The 24,675-nt window shown below is 37.6% G+C and overlaps 1 long non-coding RNA gene and 1 pseudogene across 2 annotated transcripts in view; both read left to right on the top strand.

The window, feature by feature from the left end:
- The first annotated feature begins 2,362 nt into the window (after positions 1-2,362).
- LOC140504948 (uncharacterized) overlaps positions 2,363-24,675 on the top strand; it is a 136,648-nt gene continuing 114,335 nt past the window's right edge. For both annotated transcript variants that reach the window (XR_011967288.1, XR_011967287.1), the window contains exons 1-3: positions 2,363-2,630; positions 8,251-8,338; positions 11,555-11,653. This is a non-coding gene — a long non-coding RNA (uncharacterized lncRNA). The remainder of the gene's footprint in view (positions 2,631-8,250; positions 8,339-11,554; positions 11,654-24,675) is intronic.
- On the top strand, positions 13,052-16,740 carry LOC140503179 (large ribosomal subunit protein eL21-like; annotated as a pseudogene).

The following is a 24,675-nucleotide window of genomic DNA, read 5'->3' as shown; positions in this document are numbered from 1 at the left end:
GACCAAGGCAGATCTTTTGGTGAAAGAGGGAAATTGATTGAGTCATTTGAAAAGACAATTATGATTTACTAATAATTGCTATTGCGCTTTACATCTCCAGGTTCAAATAGGTGGCAGTAATAAAAATAACAACAACAAATCTGGAAAGTAGGTGCCATTATTATCCTCATTTTATAGATGAGGAAATTGAGGCTGACAGAAGTTAAATGATTGATTTGTCCAGGGTCACACCGCTAGTAAGCATCTGATGCCAGAAATGAAATCAGATCATCCTGACTCCAGATGTAATGCAGGCTATCTTTGCAAGTGGAGTTAAGTCTATCAAAGGGAATCCTCTAGTACCCCATTAAATTTAACAAATAGGACCAAAAATTCTATGCTAAGTATAAGACAATATTGTTCCTGAGCAATGGCTTCTTGGAATTTCCTAAGGTGACTTTTGTTTCCTTTCCAAAACTTCTATCCCCTTTTCTATGCCAACCTCAGTCACTACCACTGGAGAACTAATACAATTTTCAAGTTCTCCTTGTCTTGATTTAACCTTGCCAGGAGAAAATGCTGAATCTGGGATTTACTTCCTCTATTGGAGTAAATTATAATTTGTCCATCTACATCTTATCATTCTGGGCCATTCTTGACTAAGAATTTTCCTAAATCTGATAAATGGGATGCACCCTAATGTACCAACCAGATTATCTCTCTGCTATCCTTCACTCTTGTTAGAGTCTTGGCACACTAATCATGGGTGTGCATCAACTTATTTTTCAAAATCGGATCTAATGTCCAAGTCATTACTGGCAATATTTTGGAGCTTATTTACACATTGTAGGTATCTTTCATTGCTCTTTGGGTCACCTCAAATTTGCATTCTTCTAAGATTCCATGATTTTCAACTACAATGTATAAATGAGAGAATGTATTAATTAGATGAGATGGATTTTTTTTCAGCAGGAAGCAATTAGGAACCATTGCAAGTGCTATTCAGCTTCCCAGTGGGTGATACAACCTATTCAACTCTAGGTTGAGATCATTGACCATGTGCAGTGTCTATCCAAGATATATTTAGTGATGGACTAATTCAGTGGATTACTATCAAACAACTTACCATATTTTGGTCCATTTGATTTTTGCTTTGTGAATGAACAAGTCAATGTGCTTTTAGATAGATATCAATTGAGAAGGGCTTGTAGCATTCTGGGGCTTGATACAACCAATACAATGTCATTCACATACTGGACCCTCTGTGAAAATATCAGTTGTCATTGTTTGGTCATGTTTGACTCTTCATGATCTATTTGAGATTTTCTTGGCAAAGATACTGGAGTGATTTGCCATTTCATTCTCCTGCTCATTTTATAGATAAGGAAATTTAGGCAGACAGGGTTGAATGATTTGCCCAGGGTCACACAGTAAGTATCTGAGGCTGGATTTGAACTCAGGAAGATGAGTCTTTCTATCTTCAGACCAGCACTTTGTCTACCACACCACTCAACTGCCTGAAAACATCAGTAGCTACATGGAATTCTTCTATGTGTGCTTTCCACAGAATGGTGTCTATCCTTCCTATACTTTTGGCAATAACACATGTTGTTTATGTTTCATGGCAGCTACAAGTGGCATTAATATAGTTTTAAAATTCTGTGGATTTTCACATTCAATTTTTAGAAATCTGATTTTCTTACGATCATTGAATTACATCATCTTTGTGGTTGTATCTAACACAGAATCTTATATAAGCTTAATAAATGTATGGAAGACACATTGAAAAGATTCCCCAAAGACTCTCTTTGCTCTACTAAAATGAATACTTTTTGGAATCAGCAAACATTAATCTCTGAAGAGCCTTATATTCTCTATGCTTCTCCATCAATTGTATAACTATAAATAGACATGGAAGGTGGAGGACTAAATTTAGAATTGGAAGAGCTGAATTTTATTTCTTTTTCAAACACTTCTTCAATGTGTGAACCTGCACAAGTAACTTGATCCCTCTCAGTTGTCCTTATCTGCAAAATGAGGATAGTAAGGATACCTACCTCACAGAGTTGTGAGAATGACATGAAATATGGATGTCAGTTGTCATCCCACTCCATTTAAGGTAAGTGTTAAAGTGCTACACTTAATACCTCACTAAATAAGAGAATATTTTAATCGATCAATTATAGACTTTAGACTAAGTATAAAAAATAGTCCTTCCTAAACCAAAGTGAAGTTAAACAGAGTTTAGGGTTGGCTGAGGAAATAAAGCAATGCCTAATGAGATCTGAATACACCGAGGAGTGAGTTTAGACCTGGGGAGAATCCAAGAAATTTGAACAAGTGTTGAAAAGAAGGCATTCCAGCTACAATCCAGAAAAGGAATTAATTGGGTAGAGGAAAAGATCTGGGTCTCAGTCTCATTCTCAATCTCTATCCCACCCTTTGACTGAGAGAAGACTTTGTGAACTTGAGAGGTCAGAAGGAACTCTTGTCTTTCCATTGGCATGTAAGCAGAACCCCCAGATCAGCTTATGGCAACGTTTCCATCAGGAGCCAAGGAGAAAAGCCATCCAGATCAAGGTCCTATGAAAAAGCTACACAATACCTAGGAAGAAAATCTTGAGGAGTCTGGCAAAAGAAATTGCAGAACTGTGAGTTACCACTTTGCCATGTGTGATTTCTAAGTTTGAGCCCTCTTTCCTCAGAGACTAAGGTGGTAGAGGGGAGAATGTGCTCTCGTTTGGGAGGGATATGTTTATACTTAGTTCTTGCTATGCCTTCTTAGTAAATATCTCTTTGTAAAAGCTAATTGAGGGAAATGTGTTAAAAGGCTCTGGGGTGATAACCATTAGCAATTAATATTGGGGTAACAATAGAATGATGGAGGGCTTGAGGCAATAGTATCAGGAAAACACCCACAACTCAACAGTGGTGCCCTTAGAACCCTGGAGAATGAAGGTATAGTCTTATTCTATGACTTGACAGTGAGAATGGGAGTTGGGATAAGAATCCTCCATATAGGACTACATGTGTAAAGTGCCTCACAAACCTCAAAGCACTATGTAATTCTAGTTATTATTATTGTCTACTGAAGAAAACCATATGAAAGCCTATCTGAGCCCTTCTCATGATTTCATCCAGTATATCTATTTATTGTGTACATAGATCATTCAGTTAAAGAGTGTGTAGAGATGACAAAGTCATATGGGTCCAGTAGATGCTGGGGTTTTCTCTGTAGTCTTTAGGACATTATCCATTAAATCAGACCCTAGTTATATGCCCCTGGAAAAGTCACTTAATCTCTTTCTGCTTCAGTGGTCTCATCTGTAAAATGAGAGGTCTGGACTCAGTGACCTCTAAGGTTCCTTCCAGATCTAAAATCCCTAATTACTGATTTGCTCTTTGATCTGTGATGCTATGTTTTTGTGACTTGGCCAGGAAAGCTGTCATTTGTGATAATGTCTCCATAGTGAAATATATTTGGCAGATAAAAAAAATCCTTAAAAACAAATAGTTCATTGGCATTTCAAAAAAAAAAGAAAGTCATAATCAGCAAGAACTAGCAGGATTCTACTAATAAGAAATCATTCCAAATTAACCTAATTTTTTTTTTTTTTTGGAAAGGATTACTAGACTCAAATACAGAAAATGAAGTAGCAGTACTAGTAGATATAGTATATCCTGATTTCAGGAAAGCATTTAACAAAGATTCTGATAATATTCTTGTGAATACAATGAAGAATTAACAAGATTAGAATACAGTTATGCAGTTTTGAAACTTACTGAGTAAAAATTTTGATCACTGTAAAACTGGAATAAAATTTCTAGTATGATAGTATAGGGTTCTTCCCTTCATAATATAATATTCAACATTTTTCTCAATGACATGAATAAAGACAAGGAAACCATAGGTCACAAATAATTGGATAACGTAAATCTGGGGTGGGAGGAGTTATTGAATAACAAGCTCTAATTTCAAAAAGTTTTCAATAAGAGGTAATAGTGGCCTAAATCTAGCAATATAAAATGTATTACATATAATACAAAGTCATTTTGAACCTGTATTTATTGTGAGAAAGTGAAAATACTTCAAAACAAAAAAGAGGAGACCTGGTTTGTCTGCAGTTTGTGTGAAAGTGCTAGGGAGTTAATTCACTAAAAATTAATTATCAACAAAATGTGTGATATTGGCTCCACTCCCAAAAAAGAAAGAAAAAAAGCTACTATTAAAACCTTGCTCTCTGATAATAAAAGCATGATATTCAGAGTGAGGAAGGGGGTAGTACTATTTTGGGCTGTTATAGTCAGACTACATTTAGTGCCTTGTGTCTAGTTCTGGGCCAGCTACCACCTCCACCCCATACATACACACATACAGATACTCATCAAAGGTATTATCATATGGCAGATGCATAGCATGTGGAAGCAGTACCCACATGGCTGATATCATGGCTTCATCAAGCTGTCTAAATAAGATTGTAATAGTGTAGTTTTCTCCATGTGAAAAACAGATGTACACCTGAAGAAGCATCTTGTGCTTTACTTTCTTTTTTTTTTTTTAAAATATGTTTAATATTTTATTAATGATTTTTTTTTTGCATCAGTCATTTCATGGTACACCTCCCTATTGAATCCTCTTATTAAAAAAAAGTTAAATGAAATAAACTGATAATCCAGTCAATAAACATTTATTATGTGACTGCTACGTGCCAGGCACTAGGCTCTGTGCTAGAGATACAATCATTAATAGACAGTCTCTGCCCTCAAGGAGTTTACAATCTATTGGGGGAAGACAACACACAAAAGGAGGCAGGAAAGCAAGTGTGTGTGTGTGTGTGTGTGTGTGTGTGTGTGTGTGTGTGTGTGTGTGTGTGTGGACACATACAGACCAGAACGCCCTTGTTTCATGGAGTTGAAGTCAGCCAGAGCAATAGATAATGAAGCGGAGTGAGCCCCAGGGCCCAGTTTCTGCCCTCTATACAGGAAGGAATTAGGAGAAATTTGGTAGCCCACCCTCCAGCCCTCTGATCATAAGGGAGAGGAGACTGAGGGAGGTGGTGTCAGTAGGGCTTGAGTGAGCAGGGTCAACCATACTTATGCATATCTGTCTATCACATAAATCAGTGTTGCTATAGATATATCATTACTCATATCTATTTATGGATAACAGTGTTCTAAGTGGCTAGAGCTTTGAGCCTGGAGTCAGGAAGACTTGAGTTCAAATTGAACCTCAGACACTTACCAGCTATGTGATTCTGGGCAAGTCATTTAATCTCTGTTTGCCTCAGTTTCTTCAACTGTAAAGTAAGGATAATAATGTCACTTGTCTCCCTGGGTTGTTGTGGGGATCAAAGGAGATACTATTTGTAAGGTACTTAGCACTATGCTTGTCTGCATAGTAGGTGCTTAATTAATGCTTATTCTCTCCCCTCAAGGAGCTCACATTCTGATAAGGATGATCATACATAGAAATCTTGCACCTCTTTGTAAGTCATTTATAAATATAAGCTTAATGGTAAGTGCTTAATAACTTTACTTGCCTGCCATTGTTTTCTGCAAGGAAGGGGAGAAACATTTATTAAGTGCCAGGCATGTGCTAAATGCTTTATAACCACCCTGGGAAGTAGGGGTTATTATCATCATCCCCATTTTACACATGAGGAAACTGAGGTAAACACGGGTGAAGTGACTTGCCCAGGGTCATACAGCTAGTAAGTGTTCAAAGCCAGATGAACTCAAGTCTTCCTAACTCCAGAACCAACACTGTGTGGACTATAGTGCCACTTAGTTACCTTGGTCAAACAGCTGTATTTAGCATACCCTTCTGCCACTGAGCTCAGTGGATAGAGCACTGGGTTTGAAATCAGAAAGACTCATCTTCATGAAGACAAATCCAGATGCTTATTATCTGTGTGACTACAGGAAAGTCTCCTCATCTAGCTTGCCTTAGTTTCCCCATCCATAAAATGAGTGAGAAAAGGAAATGGCAAAATAACTCTGCTAAGAGAACACCAAATGGGGTCATGAAGAGTCAGATATGACCCAACAACAACAAGAAAATCTGCCACAGAAAGCCCATGAGACTAGATTTTGTTTTTAGATCTGGTTTTTCTTGACTTCCCACTTTTCACACCACCACCAACTGCAGGTCCACCTTCTCCTCTTTCTATACCTATTGTGAAACTGGACACTGTATCTCACCTTCTCCCTTCCCCTCTTGTCTTTGAAGCAGGCATATAATCCTTTGGAGTTTTTTCCATGTATTTGTATTGTTAGTGACCACAAGAAACAACCAGGGGACAAAAGATCCCAAACATAGGAAAGTTAAAATTATTAAAAAAACAAACAAACAAATTCACAGGCTCCAGATTAGGAGGAGATTCAGTAACCACTTAGGACAACGTTTGCCTGAATGAACCTTCACTTGAACATCTGCAGGGAGGGAAAAGCTGATGCTTCCCGAGTCAGTCCATTCTACTCCTGAACAATTCTTCTTGTCAGAACTGATGCTGAACTTATCCCTTTGGAGTATCCATGCATTGGACCTAACTCTACCCTCTGTGGTCAATAGCAAAGATGCCTACCCCTTTAACATGATGACCTTCCACTCACTTGAACATAATCGTCATATCTCCCCTAAGTCTTTTCTTGTCCAACCAATGAAGCCCTTTATCATCTTGGTTATCCTTCCTTGGATATTCCCAGTCTTATCATTTTATTACTAAAATATAGTGCCCAGAACTGAGCAGGGCATGGTACAAAAGAACCATCACCTCCTTATTCTTGGACATGATCCCTTTCTTAATGCAACCCAAGATTAGATTAGTGTTTTTGACTGTCATATCAAGCTGTTGACTCATAGGATGATAATGATAACAATAGAATTTATATAGTTAAGATTTGCAAAGCATTTTGCAGATATTATCTCATTTTCTCCTTGCAACAATCCTGAGAGTCAAGTGCTATTATTACGCCCCTTTTACAGATGAGGAAACTGAGGTAAGCAGAGGTTAGGAGACCTGTTGAGGATCACACAGATTTCAGTTCAGGTCTTGACTCCAGATCTAGCATGCTAGCCATTAATAATGATAACAACAGCTAATATTTATCTAGCACCTACTATGTGCCAAACATTTTACAACTATTATCTCATTCGATCCTCATATCAGCCCTGGGAAGAAGGTGCTATTATCATCCTCATTTTACCAATAAGTAAACTGAAGCAAACAGCAGTTAAATGATTTGCCCGGGGTCACACAACCAGCAAGTGTCAGAGGCCAGACATGAACTCAGTTTTTCCTGACTCTAGACCTGATATTCTACCCACTGGACCATCTAACTGTGGAAGTCATCCCTGGGGGTTTCTGGAATATAAATGAGATTAGGTCTTACATTTCTTAGGTCCTTTCTTGATTTCCTCGCTAACTCTAATTCTTCTCTTGAGAGTTAGTCATGGACAACACCTCTGTTCCTCCTTTAATCCTTGAACGGATGCTTTGGGGGACTCCTTTTTGTACCAAATGAGATAATCAATGTAGAATCATCCTTTGCAAACTTTAAAGCATATAAATGAGCTTGTAAACCTAAACTGCATAAAGAAGAACGACTAGTAATAGTAGTAATTAACCCCTGTCAAACTCCTCCCCTCACCACCACCTCTGTCTTCTGAATCTACTATAAAAAGAGATGTGAGGGAATGAAGGAGTATATAGTTGATACTGATTGGTATTTAGGTAACCAAGGATTCCAGTAAGCTTTATATATGCCCCATAAGAAACTTGCAATAATCTCACTCTACTGATCTCAGTACCTCATTACTTTAGGTAAAAAAGTTGTCTCGGGGTTCAATCCCTGGTAAGTTTCAAAGATGGCCACAGAGCAAATATACTTTTGGGAAATTCACCCTTCCCTAAGTCACAATAGTCTAAAAGATAGGGAAATTCAGGACCAAGTGTCTGTTTTCAAGCTACCTACAGCTGTTATCCAATCTGAGACACTTGTATTCACCATCCTTTGGTTCTTCCACCATATCTCAAATGATGATTTTATAAGACTAAGCATGGACCACATTTGATGGACCACATTTGCTGATGATGTTCTAAGTCTCATCAAGCCTGCTATGTGTATTCAGAGATTAAGCAATGATAATTACCACTTATGCAAGGACTAACGTAAGGATTAGTGAGATCATTTGAGAAATGAACTTTCGGTTACTCATATGAAAAGCATACCACAACTACTAACTTCTTATTTCCCCTCATATCTTTCCAGCACTTCTACTTTGATGTGAAGGCATGCCATTTTCTTCACTTGATAAAAATTCTACTTTTAAAGGATGAGCCAAGGCAGCATATGAAAGGTGGGTGGATTCTCCAAATAGCCACCAGGGAACATTCTAATGAGTTCCTTCCATGACATCCCTCAGGGCTCAGAAAAACTGTTCTTTTGCCTGCCTTCCACTGAAAATTTTAGAATCACAGATGACTCTGGAGAGTACATAACCAATTTAGAAGACAATGAGGATTTCCTTCTCTTGTATATTCTGCCTCTCATTTTAACTAACTGTTTTGTGTTCATCCTTCATTGCCAAAGAAGACCATGCCATCAGAGAATTGGTGACATGACTTGCACTTGACTTTGTTTTGAGTGAGGGAGGGCTGTGCAGGTCACCAACCTCACTTCTCCTCCAGAACCATCTGAATCCAGTGACCAGATATTCATCAGGATGACTGGACATGGCCCAGGATGCAATGGGATAACTTGGTCCCTTTAGGGCAAGGTCTTTGCGGGTACTCACTTAGGATGAGGCAAGGCCCATTCATTGAATAGGCCTGTTTAAGAAGTAACCAGGGCATGGCCCCTTTAATGAGGCCAAGAAAAAAGAAAGACATCAGGCTGGGAGGGAAACAAGAACAGTTACTATTGATAATCACTGTAAAGCTAGGAAGGTCCAGAAGAACCCTTAGACAGGGGCCTCTTGGCGTCCCAGTGTCTGAGTGCAGTGGGTTTAAGGTTTTGGGAGAGCAGAGGAGAAGAGAGGAACTAGCCAGTAAAACCTGGTCAACTGGGCATCTTTTGGCTATTCAAATTTACCTTCCTTTGGAGAAGGAAGGGGAAGGGGAGGCAGACAGGAGAGGAGGAGTTGAGTTACCCAGCTAGCTGGGTCCCCATTAAGCCAGCTGCATCTGCTCACAGGATTGTGTTCGTCCTTCATTGCTGAAGAAGACCATGCCATCAGAGTAATAATGACATGACTTGCACTTGACTTTGCTTTGAGTGAGGGAGGGCTATGCAAGGTCACCAGCCTCACTTCTCCTCCAGAGCCATCTGAGTCCAGTGACCAGATATTCACTGCTGTTTAAGGGCACCTCTTTTCACAGAAGGGTTCATTGCAATTACTAAACATTTGACTGTGTTTCCAAATGGTTTTTAAAAAGGTACCTTAACCATGTTTTGTTGTGTAGACCTGTAATACTACTATGACAGAGGCTGAAGTTGGTGGATTGCTTGAGATCAGGGGTTCTGAGCTGTTGTAAACTAAGCCGATTAGCTTGCAGCAACATGATAAGCCCCAGGGAATAAGGGGTCACCAGGATGCCTAAGAAGAGGTGCATTAGCTCCAATCCTCAATAGAACAGATCAACTGCCAGTCAAGAGCAGGATCAGACCCATCAATGGGCTTTGCACTTCCAGTGTAGGTGAGATAGGGAGACACTGTCTCAAAAAGAGAGAGAAAATAAAGGAAAAAATTTTAAAAGGTACCTCTTGGTCATCTCTACTATGACAATGGTGGGGTATATTTTCCTCTTCATAAATGACAAGGAGGTAGAAACAAATGAAGACCTTTACCTTGGGCCAGTCCTTTCTTGGCACATTTTGGTGCATCTTCTCTCCAGACAAGGGCAATTGGGAGGTTCCAGAGGTAGGAAACCATAGCTGTCCCTCTTTTTTGCCTATTTCAGTCCCTACCTCTACCTTTGGCATGGTATTTTTCCTACAGGTCCCTGAAAAAATTTTAGTGAGCTTTATGATATGTTATCAAATTCTGCCCTGCCTATAAATCTGTGAATATTGTAAGCAGTCAATCAATATTGACTACAACAAATATTGAAAAGGAGAGAGGTAGAGACACCTAGGTGATACAGGGGATAGCGTTCTGGGCTTAGAGTCAAGAAGACCTGAGTTCAAATTTGACCTCAGACACTCACTAGCTGTGTGACCCTGGGCATTAACTATTGTTTGCCTAATCAATTGGAGAAGGAAATAGTAAAGCACTCCAGTATCTTTGTGAAAAAAAAACCCAAAATGGGGTCATGGAGAGTTGAGTATGACTGAACAACGACAAAATAATAATACCAATACCCTTATATTAATTATTGCTAATACTTAACATCATAGTAATAAACAGTATAACAGTAGGAAAAAACCAAATTCACTGGCAACAGCTGAGTTTCCTTCCTGGTGCCACACTGATAAATTTTCACTATTCCATAAGAATAGGAGTTTACTCAGGGAGGGAAGTCAACAGAAAGAATTTTAAATGGGAACATGCAGATTACATGCTGAATTTTCCTCCCTCTGTAAACTACATTATTAAAGCAAACTATGATAAAGACCTCAGAGGACTTGTCTGTCTGGCCCCACTCCCTAGTGCATTCATTTGGGTCGCTGACGTATACAGTTCTGGTTTTCCTTGTTCAGACTCTATTATCTGGTTGAGACATTACTGTTTCCTTGACAAATATATTCATAAGTTATGGAACCGCTGATTTGCCACTCCGTGATGTAGGGAGTCAGCCATGGACTTATATATATTCCACATCTGCAGAGTCTGTAGGGAAATGAATGCCACATGATCCTTCATAAATGGATATATCCATATGTATATATATATATATATATTATACATATATACACACATACTCACACATACACACACACATATATATGTGTGTGTGTGAGTGTATTTGTGTGTATTATATATGCACATTTCAAATAAGACCCTTGACCCTTCTAAGTCTTTAGACTAGCATATTTTCCACTGCTATATGTAAGCAATTATCATCTGTCTGAGAAACTACAATGCATACCATCTGTTATAGGACCCTATTAGTCAACACTAAATCTATCACAAGCCCTTCAGTGAAGAGTAGCTAGAGCCAAAGTAAATATGAAGTAACCTGACAGCCCAGAGCTGTAGATGTGTTCCTTACTTTGCTTTTTCAGGAAAAGAAACCATTTGCAGATTAGCAACAAGTAGCAGAAATGGTTGGTCCTTTGCTGCCTTTTCTATGTCATTGGCTTTGAAGTGACCAAACTGTCAAAAATTCAAAAAGACTCAATTCAACCCAAAAAGCATTTATTAGGGATCTAGACTAGAGCACACACAGTATGAAAGCAGAAAGGAGAAAAAAGCTGTCTAGATGGTGGCACCAACTTCAGGACTTTTCAGGAAAACCAAAGGAAAGGAAAGTCTCCGATACATCTACATAATAGTACAATAATGATAATAACAGCACGTATTTCTCTAGCACTTGAAGGTTAAAACATCTATTTCCTTCCTTTTTTTCCTTAGAGACAGCTGGATGGCTCATTGGATCCAGCATGGGGCCCAGATACAGGAAGACCTGATTTTGAATATGGCTACAGATGCTTCCTAGAGATATGACCCCAGGTAAGTCACTTAATGTTTAGCTTCCCCAACTGAAAAATGTAGATAATAATAGTACGTACTTCCCAGGGCTGTTGTGAGGGTCAAGAGAGATGATATTTTAAAAATGCTTCTCATATAGTAGGCACCCTATAACTTATTTCCTTCTTCCTCCTGCCTTTCCTTGCAGTTCTGAAATAGAGTGAAGATTAAATCCAGTACCCTTTCTTTCCATTATACTAAGGATACTTCTCTTTGAACATCACTCTTCAGCCCTCCTCAAAAAGCTCTTATATTTATATAACACTTTAAGGTTTACAAGATACTTTTTATGTGTTTTATCCATGTGAAAGGTGTGTGTGTGTGTGTTCGTCTTTTGTTCCCAAAGAAGACCATACCATCAGAGAAATAATGACATGACTTGCACTTGACTTTGTTTTGAGTGAGGGAGGGCTGTGCAGGTCACCAGCCTCACTTCTCCTCCGGAGCCATCTGAATCCAGTGACCAGATATTCATCAGGACGACCCAGGATGAAGCAACTGGGGTTAAGTGACTTTGCTCAAGATCACACAGCTAGTGTCAAGTGTCTGAGATGAGATTTTAATTCAGATCCTCCTAACTCCTGCACTGGTGCTCTGTCCACTACACCACATAGGAAATGGTTGAAAAATGAAGTGTTCAGTGTCACTGAGGTATGAAATTTACACAGCACCAAATCAATCAACAAGCATTTTAAAAAATTTTGTTCTATTCTTTAATTTGTGAAATAAAACAAGCATTTCTAGAAAAAAAAGATTGCACATGAAATTGCAAATTCACTCTGTACAACTTGTTATTCCTTTTAAATGTACAACAAAGTTATCATGTAAATTTCTATTTCTTCCTTTTTTCTTTCCCTCTACCTGGAGATAGATATGTATGTATGTATGTGTATATATATATATGTATGTATGTGCATACATACATACATATATATGCAAACATATATATGTATATATATGAAAATTATTCTGTACATGCTTGTATTTATCATTTATTAAGTGGCTGTTATGTGTCTGACTGGATATGCAAGTAAAAAAGCAAGACAGTCCCTGTCCTCAAGCAGCTTACCATCTATTCCTTAAGTGTAGATGGATGATTTTCCCTATATATTTGTTTCTCTGGGAACAACAATTGTCTCATTCATTAGATGATACTAAAAACTACTTAATGGAAAGCTAGGTGGGGTAATGAATAGCGTGCTGAGTCAGGAAATATCTTCCTGAGTTCAAATGTGGCCTCAGACACTTAGCATCTGTGTGACTCTGAGCATATCACTTAACCTGTTTGCTTTAATTCCTCATCTGTAAAATGAGCTGGAGAAGGAAATGACGAGCCACTCCAGCATCTTTGCCAAGAAATGGGATCATGAAGAGGTGGGCATGACTGAACAGCAAAAAAAGCTGCTTAATGTTTCAGGTACCAAAAAGAGCAGTGAGTAACTCTGTGTTACAAAATTAGCAACAGCTGCATCTTTCATAGGACATTATAATCCCTGGGCTATTAGGTCAAATATATCTGGATCAGAGGTCATAGGGGTTCCTGATAGTGTTCATATCAGTCTTACATATGATCTTCTATCTGCTGTACTATGACCTCTCTAAAAACAACAGCTCATATGGTATACATACATATCCTTATACATACATACACATATGCACATTTATGTGTGTGTATACATATATACATATACATACGCACATATGTATGCATATATATATATATTGCAAAGAACTCTTCATACATCATTTCATTTGGTCTTCATATTAACTTATGTGGTAGGGCATTTGTAATTCAAGAATTATTCATTATCCTCATTTTATAGTTTAAAAAAATGATGGCTCAGACAAGTTAAATAACTTGCACAAAGTCCCTGAGTTAGTAAGTAGGAGAACTGAAAACACAGGAATTCAGATTTCAGATCCGAGACACTTTCCTCTCTATTCCCGCCTTTCATGCTACCTACCAACACAATAGGGGCACATCACTGTGAAAATCTTATTTTTTTTAATATTATCAGCAAAACCCAGAAACAAGAGACAGGAAGAGAAACTCCATTGAAAATAAATGCAAATAGCCTTTCCTCCAGCTCTGCCATATTTCAGTGAGTTGCCAAAATGAAAATACAAAACAAAAAGAAGAGGGACATGATACATGTTTGTTAGGACCTTTCAAAAACATGGTGTTGTTCCTTTGGCTGCATATAGGCGAATATACAAGAAAGGTGATACTGTAGATATCAAGGATATGGGCACAGTTCAGCAAGGAATGCCTTACAAATGTTACCATGGCAAGACTGGATGGGTCTATAGTGTTACTCACCATGCTGTAGGCATTGTAGTAAACAAACAGGGTAAGGACAAGATTCTAGTCAAGAGAATTAATGTGTGTATTGAACATATTAAGCATTCTAAGAGCAGAGATAGCTTTCTGAAGTGGGTAAAGGAAAATGATCAGAAGAAGAAGGAAGTCAAAGAAAAAGGCATTTGGGTTCAACTGAAATGCCAGCCTGCTCCACCCAGAGAAGCACATTTTGTGAGAACCAATGGCAAAGAGCCTGAGCTGTTAGAACCAATCCCTTATAAATTTATGGCATAAATAAAAACCCATAAAAAATAAAATAACCGCAGGCAATATAAATTACTTGGGAGTCTACCTGGCATGGCAAGCTTTGGAACTATATGAACACAATTGCAAAATACTTTTCATGCAAATAAAGTCAGATCTAAACAATTGAAAACATATCAGTTGCTCAGGGATAGGACAAGTTAATATAATAGTGACAATTCTACCTAAGTTAATTTACTTATTCAGTACCATCCCAACCAAACTACGAAAGAATTATTTAACAGAACTGGAAAAATAATGACAAATTTCATGTGGAAGAGCAAAATTCTGATTATCAAAGGAGTTAATGGGAAAAAAAAAACATGCAAAGGAAGGTGACATAACTGTACCACATCTCAAAATGTACTATAAAGAATTAATCATAAAAATTCTCCCCTACTGGTACAATGCTAATCAGAGTTAGAGATCTTCCCTGTCCATTAATGGGCCTTCCCATTAAGGAAAGCTTGGTTAGGGGAGGCCCACACCTTTTGTTAATTTCTAATGCACTAGTTCTCAAGGGTTGTGATGCCCTCTGGCTCTGAAAAATGTATAAATACTCCGAGGTGAGATTTTATGTTGGTGCCTACTCATTGAAAGTATTTGTTTGGCCAGAGGAGACTTTGGGCAGCTGCTAAGGAGCCCCTGGGGCTTTGAAAACCCAGATGTTGGTGCTTCTCTCTCTGGTAACTATGTATGTATGTATGGTCAAACAGTTATCTCTCTGTTGATTTGTGATGTATGCATTGCTTACAGTCAGAAAGTTGGAATCCCTGTCTGTTGGTTGATCTTTATTTCTCTGCTTGTATTTTCTCTTCAGTTCAGGGTGCTGATTTTTCCCCTGAACTAAGTGATTGATATATATGCTTGTTTAAAGTGATTGTTGACGTCTCAAAAGTTGCTTTTCTTTTAGAAAAACAGATCAAAGAACCTGTGCTAGCAGGCCCTCCTCTGTGTGTCAGGGTCCTTGCTTTTACAACTGGTTAAAAAATAGAGTGGTGGATCAGCAAAATAGACACAGTAGTAGATGATCATAGTTACATATGTATTTGATAAATTCAAAGACCCTAAATTTTGGGACAAGAACTTACTTTTTGACAAAAACTGCTGGGAAAACTAGAAACAGTATGGCACAAATTAAGCATAGATCAAGATCTTATAGCATATGACAAGAGCAAATGGGTAAATGATTTAGACATAAAAGGTGATACCATAAGGAAATTAGAAGAGCAAAGAATAGTTTACCTGTCAAATCTATGGATAATTTATGGGAAGAATTAAAGAACTAAAGAAGATATAGAGAACATTATGAGACAAAAAATTGACAATTTGATTATATTAAATTGAAAAGGTTTTGCACAAACAAAACTAATGCAGTCAAGATTAAAAGGAAGGCAGAAAGCTGAGAAACAATTCTTACAAGGGTTTCTGATAAAGTCCTCATTTCTTAAATGTATAGAGAACTGATTCAAATTTATAAGAATATAAGTCATTTCCTAATTGATAAGTGGTCAAAGAATATGAACAGACAGTTTTCAGATGAAGAAATCAAAGCTATCTGTAGTCATATGAAAAAATTCTCCAAGTCACTGCTGATAAGAGAAATGCAAATCAAAACAACTCTGAGGTACTACCTTACATCTATCAGACTGGTAAATATGACAGAAAAGAAATATGATAAATATTGGCTGGGATGTGGAAAAATTGGGATACTAATGCATGGTTGGTAGAGTTGTTAACTGATCCAACTATGCTGAAAAGCAACTTGGAACTATGCCCAAAGGGCTATCAAACTGTTTATACTCTTTGATATTGGCAATACCCCTACTAGGTCTATATCCCAAAGAGATAAAAAAAAAGTGAGAAATATATCTATTGGTACAAAAATATTTATGGCAGCTTTTTGTGGTGGCAAAGAACTGAAAATTGAAGGGACATCCATCAGTCAGGGAATGGTTGAACAAGTTGTGGTATATGATAATAATGAAATACTATTGTGCTATAAGAAATGATGAGCAGGCTGGTTTCAGAAAAAAACCTGAAAAGACTTCACAGGAACTGACACAAAATGAGGTGAGCAGAATCAGGAGAACCTTGTAAACCGTAACAACAATATTGTACAATGATCAACTGTGAATAACTTGGCTATTCTCAGAATTACAAAGATTCAAGACAATTCTGAAGGACTGTTGAAAAATGCTATCTATCTCCAGAGAAAGAACAGAAGGAATCTGAATGCAGATCAAGCTATTTTTCACTTTATTTTGTTCATGTTTTTTTTTCCCTCCATTTGGTCTGTTTCTTCTTTCTTAACATGACTAATATGGAAACATATTTTACATGATTGCATATATATAACCTATATCATATTGTTTACCATCTTAGGGAGAGGGGTAGTGGGGGGAGGAAATTTGTAACTCAAAATTTTCAAAAATTGAAAGTTAAAATTAACTTTATATGTAATTGGGGGAAAATAAAATATTATTTAAAAAGAAAACCTTAAGTTTTTTTTTTTTAAAGAGGCCATTTCAATGAAAAAATAATGAAAAAAATTGTGAAGAATATGGCAAATAGGCATTCACCTGGGATTGTTAAAAGTTTAGATGGCACACTGGAGAGAATCACAAGACAACTAGATTTTCAGTTATTATTGAATACAGAGCCTGAGAGGTCTTTCCTCAGTTTTCATTCTATTATTTCTAGTGCAAAGGTCATTCTCCTTGACAGAGAATACAGAAATAAATTAAGAATTGAATTCTCCTTTCTCTCTCCTGTCCTTTATAATAATCTCATTCCTCAGAGCAGCAATCCCAACCCCCTTGCTGAGGCTCTCTTTTTTCCAACACCCATCTCTCTCTCTCTCTCTCTCTCTCTCTCTCTCTCTCTCTCTCTCTCTCTCTCTCCCTCTCTTTCTCTCTCTCATACACACACACCCACACCCAGACACACACAACACAGAGGCACAGGCACAGGTTCATGTGAATGCATGCTCCCAACAACCCTTTTACAATGCTTAGTTTTTCTTATTTGCTTTTTGTTTTCCTAAGCAATATACTTGTAAGTAGTATCATGCCACGTTTTTGTATTCATCCCATTACCTACCCTTACTTCCATCTTTACTATGTAACTTTTAAAAAATTTTACTTGATTGGTGACTACTGTTCACCAAATTGTTCACTTCAAATAGTTCTTATTTTTTCTCATCAAAACTGCTCCTCTTGGGGGGGGGGGGGCAGAGCCAAGATGGTGGAGTGAGAGCAATGACTCACCTAAGCTTTGGACAAACTCCTTCCGATACCCCTGAAAGGAGAATCTGACCAAATTTTGGAGGTGTGGAATCCAGTGGGAGACAGACTGTGGTGGATTCGGAGCCCAGGACAGACTGGAAGGTCCACAGGAAGGATCCGTTGTGCGGGGGGGGGGGGGGGGGGGAGCTAGAGTCCACAGTGCACAGTGCAGCATGTGCAGTGCAGTGGAGCAGAAGGGCCCCGGAAAACCTGAGAACAGCAGTTGGAACCAGCAGAGGGGCACCCGAGGAAGGAGTGGTGGCCACTGAGTGCCAGATATCAGTGCAGCAGCTCCTCAGACTTTCAGCCCGCAGACTAAATATTGGTAAGTCACCTACTTGAACTTTCAGGAGCCAGGATGGTGGCATGATCAGTAAATATTCTCTCCTCCCCCCTTGATGACTGTGAAAGAACCATAAAACATTTCCCCAGAAAAATCCTGGATTAGCAGGAACAGTAGAGGGGGCAAATAGTCTCATAACACCTGAGGCTAGGAAAATAGCTAAGGGGGATTCTTCCTACTGTGGCAGAGGCAAATCAGAAGAACAGAGGACCCAGGATGGAGAAAACTCACACTAGGACCCAGGAGAGCCTCAGCACCCAGGAGGGGTGGGAACCCTCACTAGCATCTAGGCTTGCCTCAGCACTCCAGGGGAAATGGAAAGACAATAGGGCAGCCAGGATCACCATCCCCTGAGCTTGTCTTTGCCTCAGTTCAGCTGAGGAGATCTCTCGTGACCAGACCACTCCTCCCCCACACTTAACAAGTTAACCCCAAGGATGATCAGGGAAACACAAAACAAAAACCTGCTCATAGCTTTTTCACACTTTAGCTCAACACCAAGTTCTGCAGCTTCTAACTGAAAGAACCAGAAGCCACAACACACAATCACCATCATGAGTAAAAAAAAAAGCAAAATAAGCATGAGAAAACCATAGAATCTTTCTATGGGGACAAGGACCAAAACACAAATACCAAAGAGGTCAGTACTGAGACTGTATTTCCATCTGAAACGTCAGAAGGGACTATGAACTACTCACATGCACAAACAGCTCTCCTGAAACAGCTGAAGAAGGAAATAGAAAAACTGGCCAATGATTTTAAAATTATGAAAAAAGAATTCACTGATGAGAACATCTCTTTGAAAAGGAAAATTGAACAAATGGAAACGGAAGTACAAAAATTAACTGGAGAAAATAATTCCTTAAAAGGAAAAACTGGACAGATGGAAAAGGAGATGCAAAAGTTAACTGAAGAAAACAATTTGATAAAGATTAGAATTGAGCAAGTAGAAACTAATGACTCAATGAGATAGCAAAAATCAATCAAACAAAATCTAAAGAATGAAAGGACAGAAGAAAATGTAAAATATCTAATTGGAAAAACAACTGACCTGGAAAATGGATCTAGGAGAGAAAATTTAAGAATTATTGGCCTGCCAGAAACTGATGATGAAAAAAGAGTCTGGCCAATATCTTCCAGGAAATCTCATCAAGGGAAACTACTCAGAAGTGCTAGATTCAGAGGGCAAAATAGTCATTGAAAGAATCCACTGTTCACCTCCCTAAAGGGATCCCAAACTCAAAACCCCAAGAAATATTGTTGCCAAATTCCAGAACTATCAAGTGAAGGAGAAAATGCTACAGGCAGCCAGAAAGAAACAATTCAAATATTGAAGAGCTACAGTCAGGATCACACAGGACCTTGCAGCTTCTACATTAAAAGATCAAAGGAATTGGAATCCAGTATTCCGTGAGGCAAAGGAGTTGGGACTACAACCAAGGATCAACTACCCAGCAGAGTTCAGCATAACATTTCAGGCAAGGAGAAGGTCATTCAGTGAAGTAAGAGATTTCCAGACTTTTCTGACAAAATTACCAGAACTTAATAGACAATTCGATCTTCAAATGCAGGTCTCAAGAGAATCATAAAAAGGTAAAAGGGGGGGGAACAAACTTGTTACTCAATTTGGGCAAACTGTTTACCTCCCTATAAGGATAGATGATACCTGTTAATCTTGAGAATTGTCCATCTATTATGAAATATAAAAGGGATATACATAGAGGGAACGGATGTAAAGTAAATGATGTCATGTTGTAAATATGATTTAAGTATGTGAAGGGATTGTAACATGAGGTGTAAAAAGGAGGAAGCAGAAAATGGTAAATTACATCACAAAAGTACAAAATTATAGTAGAGGGAAAGAGGCGAGGGAGATGAGCATTCTTTGAGAGGTACTCTCATCTATTTCAAGGAGGGAACAATAAACTTAAGTAGATAATCCTAACTAGTTCTATAGGCTGCAGGAGGGGAAGTGGGAAGAAAGGGGAGGGAAGCTAAAAGGGAGGGAAGAAGCAATAAGAGTAAAGGGGAGTAAAAGGGAGGGGGGCTAAAAGAAGGAGGGGAAGGCTGCAGGAGGAGGTGGTGAAAATTGAACACTATTGAGGAGGGGAAGGGAGACGGGAGAGCTAAAAGCACAAATGGTGGGAAAGAGGATGGAGGGAAATACACAGATTGTAATCATAACTGTGAATGTGAATGGAATGAATTCTCCCATAAAACGGAGACAGATAGTAGAATGGATTAAAACCCATAATCCAACAATATGCTGCTTACAAGAAACACATTTGAAATGGGGGGATACACATAGGTTAAAGGTCAAAGGATGGAGCAGAATATATTGGGCTTCAGCTGATGTAAGAAAGGCAGGAGTAGAAATCCTAATCTCAGACAAAGCAAAAGCAGAAATAGATCTAATCAAAAGGGATAAGGAGGGAAACTATATCCTGCTAAAAGGCACCATAGACAATGAAGCAATATCATTACTAAACATGTATGCTCCAAGTGGTATAGCACCCAGATTCTTAGAGGAGAGGTTGGGGGAGTTGAAGGAAGAAATTGACAGCAAAACTATACTAGTAGGGGACCTCAACCTCCCCCTCTCTGAACTCGATAAATCTAACCTCAAAATTAACAAGAAAGAGGTTAAGGAGGTAAATAAAACTCTGGATAAGGTAGATATGATAGATCTTTGGAGAAAATTGAATGGGAATAGAAAGGAATATACCTTTTTCTCAGTGGTACATGGAACATTTACAAAAATTGACCATGTACTAGGACATAAAAATATCACAATCCAGTGCAGAAAGGTAGAGATAATCAATGCATCCTTCTTAGATCATAATGCAATAAAAATTACATGTAATAAAAGGCCATGGAAAGATAAACCAAAAATCAATTGGAAACTAAATAATCTAATCCTAAAGAAGGGTTGGGTTAAAGAAGAAATCATAGAAACAATCAACAATTTCATTCAAGAGAATGACAATAACGAGACAACCTACCAAATCTTATGGGATACTGCAAAAGCAGTTCTTAGGGGAAGTTTTATATCTTTGAAAGCCTACATAAATAAAATAGAGAAAGAGATCAACGACTTGGGCATGCAGTTGAAAAAGCTAGAAAAAGAACAAATTGAAAATCCCCAAGTAAATACCAAATTAGAAATACTGAAAACCAAAGGAGAGATTAATAAAATTGAAATTAAGAAAACTATTGAATTAATAAATAAAACCAAGAGTTGGTTTTATGAAAAAAATAATAAAATTGATAAACCTTTGGTCAATTTGATTAAAAAAAAGAAAGAAGAAAATCAAATTACTAATATTAACAATGAAAGGGATGAACTCACCTCCAATGAGGAGGAAATTAAAACAATAATTAGAAATTACTTTGCCCAACTTTATGCCCACAAATTCAATAATCTAAATGAGATGGATGAGTATTTTAAAAAATACAAATTGCCCAGATTAACAGAACAGGAAGTTGAATACTTAAACAACCCCATCTCAGAAAAAGAAATTGAACAAACCATCAATGAACTCCCTCGGAAAAAATCTCCAGGCCCAGATGGATTTACAAGTGAATTCTATCAAACATTTAAAGAATAGTTAATTCCAATGCTATATAGACTATTTTTGAAAATTGGGGAAGAAGGAGTCCTCCCAAATTCTTTCTATGATACAAATATGGCTTTGATACCTAAACCAGGAAGAGACAAAACAGAGAAAGAAAATTATAGACCAAATTCTCTAATGAATATAGATGCAAAAATTTTAAATGAGAATTTAGCAAAACGAATACAGCATCTTATCACGAGAATAATACATTATGATCAGGTAGGATTCATACCAGGAATGCAGGGCTGGTTCTATATTAGGAAAACTATTAGCATTATAGATCATATCAACAACAAAACTAACAAAAACCACATGATTGATTATCTCAATAGATTCAGAAAAAGCTTTTGACAAAATACAACACCCATTCCTATTGAAAACACTGGAAAACATAGGAATAAAGGGAACTTTCCATAAAATAATAAGCAGTATCTACCTAAAACCTTCAGCAAGCATTATATGCAATGAGGATAAGCTAGATGCATTTCCAATAAGATCAGGGGTGAAACAAGGATGTCCTTTATCACCACTATTATTCAATATGGTACTAGAAATGCTAGCTGTAGCAATTAGACAAGATAAAGAAATTGAAGGAATAAGAATAGGCAAAGAAGAAACTAAGTTATCACTCTTTGCATATGATATGATGATATACTTAGAGAATCCCAGAGACTCAAGTAAAAAACTACTTGAAATAATAAACAACTTTGGCAAAGTTGCAGGTTACAAAATAAACCCGCACAAATCTTCCACATTCCTATATATTAGCAACAAAGTCCAACAGAAGAGATAGAAAGAGAAATCCCATTTAAAGCTAGGGTAGACACTATAAAATACTTGGGAGTTTACCTGCCAAAATAAATCTAGGGACTATATGAACACAATTAAAAGACACTTTTTGCACAAATAAAGTCAGATTTAAGTAAGTGGAAAAACATCAGTTGCTCATGGGTAGGCCGAGCTAATATAATAAAAATGACAATTCTACCTAAATTAATTTACTTATTTAGTGCCATACCAATTAAACTATCAGATAATTATTTTCTATAGCTGGGTAAAATAATATCAAAATTCATCTGGAAGAACAAAAAGTCCAGAATATCAAATGGTCTAATGAAAAGAAATGCTAGGGAAGGTGGCCTAGCACTACGAGATCTCAAATTGTACTGTAAAGTAGCAATTATCAAAACCACTTGGTACTCGATAAGAAACAGAAGGGTAGACAAGTGGAATAGACTTGGCACTCAAGACACAGTAGGCAAGGAATATAGCAACCTCATGTTTGATAAAGCCAAGGACCCCAGCTTCTGGGAAAAGAACTCAGTGCTCAACAAAAATTGCTGGGAAAACTGGATAACAGTGTGGCAGAAACTAGGCATAGACCCATGCCTGATACCATACACAAGAATAAAGTCCAAATGGGCACACAATCTAGGTATAAAGATTGATACCATGGACAAACTGGAGAAGCAAGGAATACTGTATTTATCAGATTTATAGAGAAGGGAAGAATTTTTGACTAAAGAAGAGACAGAAAGCATTATGTAATGCAAGATGAATAACTTTGATTACATTAAACTGAAAAGGTTTTGCACAACCAAACCCAATGCAACCAAAATTTGGAGGGATGTAGTAAATTGGGAAAGAATTTTTACAGCTAATCTCAGGGATAAAGGCTTCATTTCTAGAATATATAGAGAACTGACTCAAATGTACAACTACACAAGTCATTCTCCAGTTGATAAATGGTCAAAGGATATGAACTGGCAATTTTCAGAGGAAGAAATTAAAGATATCTATAGTCATATGAAAAAATGCTCTAAATCACTTTTGATTAGAGATGCAAATCAAAACAACTCTGAGGTACCACATCACATCTATAAGTTTGGCAAACATGACAGAACAGGAAAATGATAAATGCTGGAGAAGATGTGGGAGAGTTGGAACATTAATTAATTGTTGGTGGAGCTGTGAGCTCATCCAACCATTCTGGAGAGCAGTTTGGAACTATGCCCAAAGGGCTACAAAAATGTCCACACCCTTTGACCCAGCAATACTGCTTCTAGGACTGTATCCCCAAGAGATCATAAAAATGGGAAAGGGTCCCACATGTACAAAAATATTTATAGCAGCACTCTTTGTAGCTGCCAAAAATTGGAAATCAAGGGGATGCCCATCAATTGGGGAATGGCTGAATAAATTATGGTATATGAATGTAATGGAGTACTATTGCACCATAAGAAATGATGGACGAGAAGACTTCAGGGAGGCCTGGAAGGACTTAAGTGATCTGATGCTGAGCTAAAGGAGCAGAACCAGGAGAACTTTGTGCACAGAAATGACCACACTGTGTGAAAGTTTTTTCTGGTAGACTTGGAACTTTGTAATAACGTAAGAACTTAAAAAAAAAAATTCCCAATGGTTTTCTAAGGCAAAATGCCTTCCACACTCAGAAAAAGAACTATGGAATTCAATCACAGAATGTAACAGATCATGTGTGTGTGTGTATGTGTATGTATTATGTTTTGATTTATTATGTGATTTCTTGCATTTATTTTAGTTCGTCTACATAGCATGACTGTAGTGAAAATGTATTCAGTAAGAAAGTATATGTAGATCCTATATAGAATTGTACACTGTCTTGGGGAGGGAGGGGGGTGGTGGGGGGTAGGTATTGGGGGGTAAAAATATAAGTTTTATGGTAGTGATTATAGAACATTAAAAAAATAAATAAAATATAAAAAAAAGAAAAGAAAAAACTGCTCTTTTTTTCTTCAGAATTTTATTTATAAGAACTTTTCATCTGTTTTGTGCTAATTTTTTTCTTAAGAATTTAAGTACATTGGATTCTATTTGTCCTTTCACTGCATCCTTTGAAATCTTCTCTATTTGACTCTAGAGTATGTCAAATTATGCTCAGTTTTCCATTTTGTCTATCACAAACTAGAAAAGGAACAGATCACTTTCTCCAAAAATTTCCATAATTTCTACCCACATAATAAGTTCCTCTCTGTTGGTAAGAAGCTACTATACTTTTGGAGAAGAGAGGGTTCCTACAAATGCCTTGAAAATTAAAGTTTCCTGTTACTGTGGTACCATACTTGGGCCAGGTTTGTGACCTATTTTCTGAACTCATCTATTTCCCCTTTCTA

Source organism: Notamacropus eugenii, chromosome 5, assembly GCF_028372415.1.
Source record: "Notamacropus eugenii isolate mMacEug1 chromosome 5, mMacEug1.pri_v2, whole genome shotgun sequence".
Taxonomy (NCBI): Eukaryota; Metazoa; Chordata; class Mammalia; order Diprotodontia; family Macropodidae; genus Notamacropus; species Notamacropus eugenii.
Note: the sequence above shows the minus strand (reverse complement) of the source record. Positions and strands in the feature narration are given on the sequence as shown.